Source organism: Ceratotherium simum, chromosome 4, assembly GCF_057802395.1.
Source record: "Ceratotherium simum simum isolate JZ-2026a chromosome 4, ASM5780239v1, whole genome shotgun sequence".
Classification (NCBI taxonomy): Eukaryota; Metazoa; Chordata; class Mammalia; order Perissodactyla; family Rhinocerotidae; genus Ceratotherium; species Ceratotherium simum.
The window spans coordinates 86,653,578-86,665,916 of NC_141903.1; the positions used below are offsets into that span (position 1 = coordinate 86,653,578).

General features: G+C 35.0%; 1 protein-coding gene across 1 annotated transcript in view; it reads left to right on the forward strand.

The window, feature by feature from the left end:
* The window catches only part of HOMER1 (homer scaffold protein 1), a 118,022-nt gene that overhangs the window by 63,689 nt on the left and 41,994 nt on the right, over positions 1 to 12,339 (forward strand). The gene's annotated exons all lie outside the window — the stretch shown is intronic.

Below are 12,339 nucleotides of genomic sequence, written 5' to 3' on the forward strand. Positions count from 1 at the left end.
CAGAAGAATTGTGAAGTGAGATTCTAAACGTTCTTTTTCAAGAGAATTTTAATTTTGTTTATGTTGCTTGAATGTTCGGGGCCTAGGATTAAACGTATTAGAGACTAACATTGAGGGACTTCATGGTCAGGCTGAGGAAAAAGAAGTTAGTCGAGCTTTTATTGGGAATGCATGAGGGAAAACTATTTGACTGTGAGGCTATTCTAATTTGTTCCTAAAAATGCTAATAAATTTTCATAAAGTAGTAGACATATTTGGAATTATCATGGAGATGATGCTTTAACTATTGCAGTAGAAGCATATTCTCTTTTCTACAGCTATAAAAATGACTGGCACATGAAAATTTTTAGTTCCTCTGATCTGAAAGACTGTATGTTCACATTGATTGGTAAAACATACAAGTTTTTCAGGTATACAGTTAAAAAAGAGCAGTGTAGTTAGTGTGCAGTTTTTAAAAATATGTTATTTATGTTAAGGAAAGAAAAAATTTCCTTTCTATTAAATTATATTTAACATATTCATTTAATAAATAGTCTTAACTGCACCTAACATAATTATAAACTTGATTTCTTTGGCTAACACTTAAACAAGCCGTGTTGTTGAGTCCTGTAGCATTTAGAAATAAGAACTTTTGTATTTAACATTTTTAGAAGCTATTTCTAGTTTATGCACCTAAAATTTTCTAAATGTTTATTGTTTTGCTAAACCTTAGTATCTGGAGTTACTAACTGGGATTGGTCATTGCTATTGATTTTCTCTGTTCTTGGGAGTCTAATAGGAGTTACTTAGTTTGACTTGAAGATATAGCTTCTTTGACTACTGGTCAAAAGCTAAATATAAAAGATAATCTAAATCTATAGGTTAGCCATAGAGATATTTGAATTCTGAAAATAAAACTGAATAGATCTGTTCAAGCTTTTAATTATGTTAAAGACATTACATAATTGTATAGCTTTCTTATTTTAAAAATACCTTAGCTATGGGATTTTAGAAGACTTATTCTCTGAACTTGTTTTGATTTTACATTAATCACTATTAATCAATATTCACCTGGTTACTTGACTGAAATCAAGATTTCTACCTGAGATAGAAGATTAAGTATTTTACAGCTAATGTTAGAATCCCAAAGTATCAGAGTTATAAGAGAACTCAAAGACGGTGTAATCCAGAGTTTTCCAAACTGTGGTGGTTTGAAATCAACTTAGGTTATTCATGGCATTCTGAAAAATGAAATATAATAAAACCAAATAGGAAACATGAAAGTAAAACTCACATTAAGAGTAGAAACTTTGTTTCAGTAGTATCCATATTTTGTGTGTGTATCCATATTATAGTGTAAAATGGCAAAGTTTGAAAGCATGTACCTTTGGCACTTGAGAAGACTAAATCCCAGAGATTAGGTGAGTTGTCTTGGCTCATATATGTAGTTCATTACTAACAACTTTAGGACTAGAGCTCAGCTCTTTGAGTCTACTATGTTCTGCCATTTAGTTAACTGTGCATTTTAGTCAGATCCCCAATACAAGTACATTGTTGTGTTAGGAAGTTAATATCCTATCCTGTTCCTATCCTAGGAGACCTACGTAGAAATAAGATCAGTGTTTCATACATAGAAACAAAGAATATTAAAATAATTTTTATTTAAATCTGGACCTCGGGGCTGGCCCTGTGGCACAAGCAGTTAAGTGTGTGTGCTCTGCTGCGGCAGCCCGGGGTTCGCCGGTTCGGATCCCGGGTGTGCACTGACGCACTACTTGGCAAGCCATGTTGTGGCAGCATCCCATATCAAGTGGAGGAAGATGGGCGTGGATGTTAGCCCAGGGCCAGTCTTCCTCAGCAAAAAATGAGGAGGATTAGCAGATGTTAGCACGGGGCTGATATCCTCACAAGATAAATAAGTAAATAAATAAATAAATAAATCTGGACCTCACAAGTATTTAAACTTGATACACTATTCTTTTTTTTTCAAGGCAAAGGAGGAGAATTAAAATCTGTATTTTTAAAGGCTTATTTAAACTATTTTGCCTTTCTTCCTTAGTACTTATTTCAAAGAAAAGAATAAATAGCAAAAAAAAATATTTTGCCAATGTTTCTCTGTTCTGGTTGATACCATTTTACTGCTAAATAGGAGCAAAATCACTAGAATGTCTATATGTTTAAAAAAAAAAAAAAGATGGAAGGATACAGGGAACAGTGACCAATCAGTCAAGTTAATTAAGAGTTGATTGTAGTAATAGCTACTTAGCCAATTTGTGCTCTTCTTTTTTTTTTTTTTTAAAGATTTTTTTTATTTATTTATTTTTTCCCCCCAAAGCCCAGTAGATAGTTGTATGTCATAGCTGCACATTCTTCTAGTTGCTGTATGTGGGACGCGGCCTCAGCATGACCAGAGAAGCGGTGTGTCGGTGCGCAGCCGGGATCCGAACCCGGGCCGCCAGCAGCAGAGCGCATGCACTTAACCACTAAGCCACGGGGCCGGCCCTGTGCTCTTCTTAAAATTCAAACTTTATGCCTGAATCTCATGAATTCATTAATTAACATACCAAAAGAAGGCCCTGATTGTCCTTTGGTCCTGAAAATTTTCGTAATGTGGTTATATGTTTGTTCTTTACTCTCTGTAAGCTTTGTTTATTTCTAAAAAATATTACTTAAAGAGATAAGCAAGATTTTTTGTTGCTCTTTAAACTTATGCAAATTTTCAAATATATATGAGAGAATACTATTATGAACTCCCGTGAACACATCACCCAGCTTCAACAGTACAAAACAATGGCCAGTCTTGTTTCATTTTTACTCACTCTTCCACTTTTGTATAATTTTTAAAGCAAATCCCAGACATCATAATTTCATCCACAAATAGTTTTTTTAAGTTACTTTTGAACTTTTTAAAACCTTGTTTACTAAGCTAGTACAACTTTTTATATTCTGTTTAATTTGGTGGCATTATAGGGTTACCTTGAATTATTTACTCTTTGATTTTTAATTATAGTGCTGAACTAAGTTTTAAAATATATGGACTGCTCAGTACTCCTTAATCAAGTGCTATAAAATATATGGACTGTTCAATACTCCTTAATCAAGTGCTATAGTACTGTTTTATGTCCTTGTCATAAACTATGCAAAAACATTCTCATTGAATGGGTTTCAATAAATTAATACTTTTTTAGTGTATTTATTTAAATGCCTTTACAAGTTTAGGGATGTGTAAAATAGGGAGAAAATATTTACTAATTTCTTTGGGGAAATGGTATTAAATTTTATCGAAATTGCTATTTTTTCTTAAAAAATTATTTTTTAACCTAAATAATAATATCCTTTTGGGACTGAGCAGGTGTACACTCTGACCCACTGAAGTGTTCAAGTTATCCTTTGAGACCAGAGTCTTAGATTAGCTACATACAAAATAAAGTAGCTACATACTAACACACTAGTATATACATATGGGGGAAGGTTTTGTTCTCTCCTTCCAAGGAGTTGTTGTTTGCTTCGTAGCATCAGCTGTGTGGAATTCTGGGATTTACTTGTTATTTCTTAATAATAATAAATCCTAGTTTTGTTTTTTTTTTTTAAGATTTAAAGCTACCTAAAATTCTGTCGGAAATAGTTAATTTTATAGTATCCCAGTGCTGTTAGAATGTAATACTGAAATATAATACTGAAAACTAAAACTTTTTGTGTTCATTGTAAATTTATGATCCTCGGATAACGGTAATATATTGATAAATAGCTGCTGTTATATTTTTGAGAGTTCAGAACATATATATACATTAGTGGTTTGTGAAGCTATTTTTATACTGATAAATTTTAATAACAATTTGATTATCTTAATGGAATATAGGCTCTTTTAAGCACTGGTTATATTTATTTATTTATTTTTTATTTTTTATTTTTTTGTGAGGAAGATCAGCCCTGAGCTAACATCCATGCTAATCCTCCTCTTTTTGCTGAGGAAGACCGGCTCTGAGCTAACATCTATTGCCAATCCTCCTCCTTTTTTTTCCCTAAAGCTCCAGTAGATAGTTGTATGTCATAGTTGCACAGCCTTCTAGTTGCTGTATGTGGCACACGGCCTCAGCATGGCCGGAGAAGTGGTGCGTCGGTGCGCGCCCAGGATCCGAACCCGGGCTGCCAGCAGTGGAGCGCACGCACTTAACCACTAAGCCACGGGGCTGGCCCTAGCACTGGTTATATTTAAATTCTTCTAACATTAGATGATGTATTCTCATGGTGCTGCTAGAATTAATGCCTTTTGGGGGTGCTGCATATATCTTCTGTTAAAGAGATTTTTCTGTCACTTCCTGTGTTTCCAACAGATATTCATTAAAGGATGTATGCAGAAATGTTATCCTTTAGTATATTGATTTTGCTTTAATCACTATAACTATAATTTTACCAAAATTTATTAAATCTGGGTGGGCTCATTCCATTTGTGTTTAGTAGGCTAACTTCATTCATTAGCAGAGTTTCAGAAAGCAACTACTTTAAAACTGAGTAATGATTTCTGTGCAATCTCAAAAGCTAAATTTCATTGGCAATTTTACACACCATTTTAGTTACATGTTAAAATACCAAAAAAATGCTTTTTCTTCAATCGAATACAGTTTGTACTTCAAAGATGATACAGAGGAAAAAAGTGAATGACTGTTAAGAGCTCTGGGTGCTACACTCTCCACATCTGTGCCATCTGTCTCCCTTTTTTATGGATAGTAAGCAAAACTTGTAAGATTATAGTTATGAACCAAAATAGAAATAACTTCTGCAGATAACTTTTGTTTGGATAAAACCGTGTGTTGTAAAGCTGGGACTTGATTTCACGGGAAGTGCTTTATCATTGATGTAATTGCAGAGGAAAAATTTAAGTTGTAAGATTCACTTTATTGTTACAGTTAAAATTGACTTGAATAATATTATTCTTCCACCATTGAACCTCAAAAATTAGATTAGCTTCTTAAAAATTAATTTGAAGGCCAAGACAGTTTGTGAGAAATCGTAACACAACAATTTAGAGATGTCAGAATTTCTGGTACCGTAATTGTGAACAGATAGCATTTTATGAGAAGTGCTACAGTAATTTGATAATATATACAGTTCTGCATTCTCTGGGAAGTGAGAAGCAATTTATATATTTTTAAATAAGATGCAATAAAAAATACAGTTTCGTGACCAACGGTGTCTATTAGCTTTCTGAATAACTATACTTAAATTTCCTATCTTGAATTTTTTTAGAGCTAAACTTTATTCCCTTCTAATGTCTTCTAAAAGATGTTCAAGAAAATGTAAAAATTTGCTGAAGCGTTTTTTCAGGCATTATCACTTAATATAGGTTATTTGCAGAAGAAACATACTGTTTGTATGAGATAAAGACACTACTAACCTACCTCCAGCAGGGATTAGTCGCTTCCCTTTCTCCCCCTCTGCCTTACCATTGTGATTACCGGAAAAGAATGTTCACAGTCCATCCCTAGTGATTGTTAGTCTATTTTTAAGCTGGAGTTAGAGGTGTGGTCATTCACAATGGACCACATTGACCCTAGATTAATTATGATCTCTTTCCTGTAGAGGGCTTTTAAAAAATTACTTTTTTCCCTCCTTTTCTGTTCTTAGAAGACCAAAGTGGGGATTCCTTTGGAAGAGAGGTGTGTGATATGGACAGTTCTGTTGTTGGTCTAAGGGAGAAATGTTCTTCCTTTGGATTTGGCTTTTTATCTTCTTGTTAGAGTAGTAAGGGACAAGATCAAGGTGTGAACACAAGGCAGAGGCCAAGCAAACCACATAAATGTGTGAAATCTGTCGTGTATATGACAGTAAGGAATTGTGAGGTCTGTGGTAAAGTGGAGTGTGCAAGGTTCATCTGAAGATATTAAAGTTTTTAAAAAATAAGATCAAAGAGAGAGATGGAGACTAGATGACCCATCTGGTTTCTAGTCTAGACGTTCAAAAGGAATCTTTGTGATTAACATATGGTTTAGCCCAAGGTAAGGATTTTAAGCAAATTCCCAGCTAGTGATATCTGTTGTTGTAATACCCATATATAATACCCAATACCTCTTGGTGGAGGTATTTGGGAAATTTTTTTTTTTTTTTGCAATTTTTTTGCAAATATGATTTGCAGATTTAGAATCCTGGATATTTCCTCTTTGGTGACATATTACTCTGATAAGTGTTACTGGTTCTCTCAAACACAAAATCTGACCATGTCACTTTCCTCCTTAAAATATTTCAGTGGCGTGGTGTATGTAGACCAGTCCATGGTTGTCAGATGAGGCCTCCCCAGCCTCATCACCTTGTGCTTCTCTAAGGTTACTCCAAATTGCTTGTAGTCCTCCACATATAACCAAGCAATTGTGCTATTGCTCATCTGCAAGTCTTTGCTCCCTTGTTTTTGGAGTGTTTTTCCTTCTGTTTGCAATGGCTGCATACATACACTCACTCACTCACTCCATACTTCCTCCCACCCCACCTCTACCTCTAACTTGTCAACCCCTTGTTGGGTCATCCCCTCTGTATCCTGTAATCTCCAGCATCATCTCCTCCAGTAAGCTCTCTCATGCCCTCAGACTGAATTAGGTGTCCTCCTCTGTTAAATCCCTATTGCCTCCGTAGTGATATATGGAGGCTAACATTAACGTCTCACTGTCTCCTGGAGCAGGGATTGTGTTTTATTCATTTGTATCCCTTGTGCTTACCACGATAGACATTCAGTAAGCATGTGAATGACCCAATTTCCCTCACAGAAATAGAGTTCATGCTCTGAATGCCTGTGGGTAAGGTGCTTCAGTCAGCTAAAGTTACACCTACAAGTTCATAAGACCTTCAAGCTAAAATATAAAACTAGTTATAGTCTTTGAAAATCAGTCACTCTTATCAAACTTAAGTCTTGAGTTTAACTGATTTATTCTAATTTTCTTCAGAATTTTTTAGTTTGTGTGAAGAAATTTTAAAGATAGTATGTTATTAAACAATGTTCTCAAGTACCTAAATAATGTGAAGGATGCTACAATGTGCATTTTCATTGTAATAGAATAATTTTTCATCCTTTTCTTGTGGAAAATTTTTTCCTTACTTAAACAGCAGTGCAGAGTGATTCGATAATGTATTTTCTGTAAAATTAGATGATATTTATATTTTTTGTTTTAAAAACCAATTATAACCAAAATATATTTTTGAAAATTTCATTTCTTATAAAGGTCAGCCCAAGTTTGACTCAAAGAAGTGAATTTAAGGACTAGAGATTTTTTAAAATTGAGAATTGTACTGTGTACAATTGGCTGAAGTAAAGATTGGGGCCAACTCTTGCTTCATGGGATAACACATTAGCCTCACACTGCACTTGGAAATAAGCTGACAATTAATTCACTGAAAGGTATTGAAAATAGTCATGCTTGAGAGCCTACCTTCCTTGTAGGGTGTGTAAAATGAAGATATGACTAAATAGTTGAAATGAATATACATTTTACTTTTATTTGTTTTCTATCAGTTTGTCATTTTCCATTGTGACAGTTTAGCTTGGCCATATATCCAGTGTAGACAAAACAGTTCATTTTGATGACTCTGGCCTAAACTGAAGTCTAGACATTGATCTTATAATTTTGAACATAGAAGGAACTTTCACTATTACGTAGTCCTGCCACTTCATCTTACAGAAGTGGAAGCAAGTCCAGGGAAGAGGTATTCAGCATTACCACTTGCTAATGGCTAGCTTAGATCAGAGAGGTCTCCAGAGGCATTGATCATTAGGGTCCATCCTGGTTAAGGCAGCTCTCCGTCTTCTAAATTCCAGGGGGTTTGTTTTCTGTATATTTCAGATACTTATCATCTCGATTTTTATCATTGTTCAACACATATTTACCATTACTTGCTAAACTCTCCTCCTAGATTCTTAGCTTCTGGACTAAGCCTCGTTGACTTGAATTTCTTGGTATCCTGTATAGTTTCTAGCCATTTAGATATATAATAGAGAATGAATAAATTTTTTGAACCAGTAAGTACATATGCTTTTACTGTTACTGAGATGACAGAAAGGGGTAAATAAGTTGGTGCAACTTGATCATTAACATCAAAAATATACCATATACGAGACAGGGCTAACAAAGATACCAATATGGAGAATAATTAGTTTACCTTTTTAATTCTAACGGGATCCACTTAGCTATTAATATTCCCATTAATATTTTTTTTTAATAATTTTATTTATTTATTTTTTCCCCCCAAAGCCCCAGTAGATAGTTGTATGTCATAGCTGCACATCCTTCTAGTTGCTGTATGTGGGACGCGGCCTCAGCATGGCCAGAGAAGCAGTACGTCAGTGCACACCCGGGATCTGAACCCGGGCCACCAGCATCAGAATGCGAGCACTTAACCCTAAGCCACGGGGCCGGCCCCCCATTAATATTTTTAATAACAACTTTATTGAGAAATAATTCACCTGCTAAACAATTCACCTATTTAAAGTGTACAATTCAGTGGTTTTTAGTGTGTTCACAGAGTTGTGCAACCATCACCACAATCAGTTTTAGAACATTTTCATCGCCTCCCCCAAAACCCTGTACTCGTTAGCAGTCAATCGCCTTTTCCCCTTCACACACACTCCACCTCCCCCAATCCTAGGCAGTCTTTCTATCTCTGTAGATTTGCCTGTTCTGGACATTCTATATCAATGGAATCATAACAATATATGGTCTTTTGTGAATCTTGCGCTCAGCATGTGTTTTCAAGGTTCACCCATGTTGTAGAATGTCTCAATACTTCATTTCCTTTTATTGCCAAATAATATTCCATTGTTTGGATACACGGCATTTATTAATGCACTCATCAGTTGATAGACATTTGGGTTGTTCCCATTTTTTGAAAGTTCCACTGTTGTTATGAATAATGCTACTATGAACATTTGTGTACAAATTTTTGTGTGGACATACATTTTCAATTCTCTGGAGATATACCTAGGAGTGGAATTACAGGGTCTTATGGTAACGTTATATTTAACTTTTGGAGGAACTGCCAGGCTATTTTTGCAAAGCAGCTGTAGCGTTTTACATTCCCACCGGCAGTGTATAAGTGTTCCAGTTTGTCCACATCGTCATCAACACTTATAGCTATCTGTCTTTTTGATTATAGCCATCCTATTCAGTGTGAAGTGGTATCTCATTGTGGTTTTGATTTGTATTTCTCTGATGGCTAATGTTCTTGGGCATCTTTTCATATGCTTATTGGCCACCTGTATATCTTCTTTGGAGAAATGGCTACTCAGATCCTTTGCCCATTTTTAATTGGATTGTTTATCTCTTCGTTGTTGAGCTGTAATTCTTTATACAGTCATGTGCCGCATAATAATGTTTCAGTCAACAACAAACCGCGTATACAACGGTAGTCCCAGAAGATTAGTACCAGATAGCCTAGGTGTGTAGTAGGCTATACTGTCTAGGTTTGTGTAAGTGCTCTCTGTGACGTTCACACATCGACAAAATCGCCTGACAACACATTTCTCAAAATATATCCCCGTCGTTAAGAATGTATGAGTGTATATTCTGGATATAAACCCCTTATCAGATAAATGATTTGTAGATATTTTCTCCAATTCTGTGAGTTGTCTTTTCACCTTCTTGATGGTGTCCTTTGCAACACAAAAGTTTTTAATTTTAATTAAGTCCAATTTATCTATTTTTTTCCCTTTATTTCTTGTGCTTTTAGTGTCATATCTAAGAAACCGTTGCCTGGTTGAAGATCACAAAGGTGTACACCTATGTTTTCTTCTGAGAGTTTTATAGTTTTAAGTCTTACATTTAGGTCTGATCCATTTTGAGTTAATTTTTGTATATGACCTGAGATGGGGACCCAAATTCATTCTTTTGCATGTGGATATCTGGTTGTCCCAGCACCATTTGTTTTTGTTTTTGTTTTTGTTTTTTTTGAGGAGATCAGCCCTGTGCTAACATCCGCCAGTCCTCCTCTTTTTTTGCTGGGGAAGACTGGCCCTGGGCTAACATGCGTGCCCATCTTCCTCCACTCTATATGGGACTCCGTCACAGCATGGCTTGCCAAGCAGTGCGTTGGTGTGTGCTTGGGATCCAAACCGGCGAACCCCAGGCCGCCGCAGCAGAGCATGCGCACTTAACCGCTTGCGCCACCAGGCCAGCCCCCCAGCACCATTTGTTGAAAAGACTGTTCTTTCCCTGTACATTGTCTTGGCATGCTTGTCAAAAATCAGTTGACCATAAAGGTGAGGGTTTATTTCTGAACTCTTAATTCTATCCCACTGATCTATCTATTCTTGTGCCAGTAGCACACTGTCTTTATTATTACGGCTTTGTAGTAAGTTTTGAAATTGGGAATGTGAGTCCTCCAACTTGATTCTTCCTTTTCAAGATTGTTTCAACTATTCTGACTCCCTAGAATTTCCACATGAATTTTAGGCTCACCTTGTGAATTTCTGCAAAGAAGCCAGGGGGGATTCTGATAGGAGTTGCATTGAATCTGTAGAACAATTTGGATAGCGATTTAACAATGTTAAATCTATCAATCCATGAAAATGGGATGTTTTCCCACTTATTTAGCCCTTCTTTAATTTCTTTCAACAGTGTTGTTTAGTTTTCAGAGTACGTTTTGTACTTCTTTGATTAAATTTATTCCTAAGTATTTTATTCTTTTTGATGCTGTTGTTAGTGGAATTCTTTTCTTAATTTCATTTTCTAATTGTTTTTTGCTAGTATATAGAAATACAATAGATTTTTGTATAGTGATCTTATAACCTGTAAACTTACTAAACTCATTTATTAGTTTTAATAATTTTTTAGTAGCTTCCTTAGGATTTTCTGTATACAAAATCATGTCATTTGCAAATAGAGATAATTTTACTTCTTCCTTTCCAATCTGGATGCCTTTTGTTTCATCTTCTTGACTAATTGCCCTGTCTAGAATGTCCAGTACAATGCTGGATAGAAGTGACTAGAGTGGACATCGTTATCTTGTTCCTGATGGTAGTGGGGAAAGCTTTCAGTCTTTCACCATTGAGTATGATATTAGCTGTGGGTTTTTTGTAGATGCTCTTTATCAGGTTGAGGAATTTCCCCTATATTGCTAGTTTTTTAGTGTTTTTCCTATTAATGTTTATTCTGATTGGTTAGTGATTGCCTCCCCTCAATTGGTAGCTTTAGGAATCTGTGCTCTGACAAATGTGGCAATATGCTTTCCTTATGTTTACTTCTTAAAAGGTAATTGATAGTTTATTTTAAAGGAAAAAAGAACTCAACTGAGAGGAAGAATTCTTATAGAACTATCACTGTTTTTTAAAAGCTCACCAGTAGGCCTCAGTTTTCCTTTCTAAAAGTATGAAATGGTCCTTTTTTCTAGCTTTTTGTCTCTCCGAAATATGTGAAGCAGCTTTTATAGACTGTGGGAGTAGGGGTACATTTACTTCTTTATCTGATTTTGTAAGTGATATAGTTAACTTTTATCAGTGGTTTTTTTTCATTAAAAGAAAATATGTGCTTTTTAAAAAGAGAAAGAGTGTAAATATTCTTTAAAAAATGATACTAGATAAATTATGGCATTATTTCATTGACTGTAAAGCATGTTCTTATTAAATATGAATAGAAGTATACACATGAAAAGTTATTCATTTCGTATAACTGATTCCTAGTGTAATTATTACTCTAGAAAAAGACTTGTATTTTTTCTTAAAAGATTATAGAAATGTTAGCTGATGGTTATCTTAAATGATCAATTATGTGGTCAATACTTGTTTTATGTCAACAGGGTTCTACCCGGTGTAACATAGAGGGGTTGTGTTTGGGATCTGTGTAGTCTAAAAGAGTTTTCAGCATACTTGTACATCAACCTTTGAGCAGTATAGGGCTGTTAACAATCATGTTGTAGGACATTTTAAAGGCTGCCTCTGCATACAAAGTAGAAAACTACATCACTCACTAAATTAAGCCCAATTTTTTTAGTCTCATTTACCTGGGGCACCAAAGGTTTTTTTTTTTTTTAATTTTAATTTTCAACAATAAAAGTTCTCCCTGATACTTAATATGAAACCTTAGACATAGAGAGAGAGATTTCCTTCATAGCTACTTTGGAGTCTATAACATGAGGTTAATGGAAAAGCATGTTAATAAAAGTGTCTTTAGAAATTATATTCAATCCTATGACTTAATGGTTTTGTGTAATTGGGTTGTTCTAGGGTATGCTTTACTTACAAGCTAGGTTACTATTAAAGAGAACACCTAAGGCATCTGTGGCTCTATGAAATAATAGATTTTTTTTCTCTAGATATATAGAGAATGGATATAGAAATTTGTTAAATTATGTGAAGAACCATATCATTGGGTGCAGAGTCCAAGG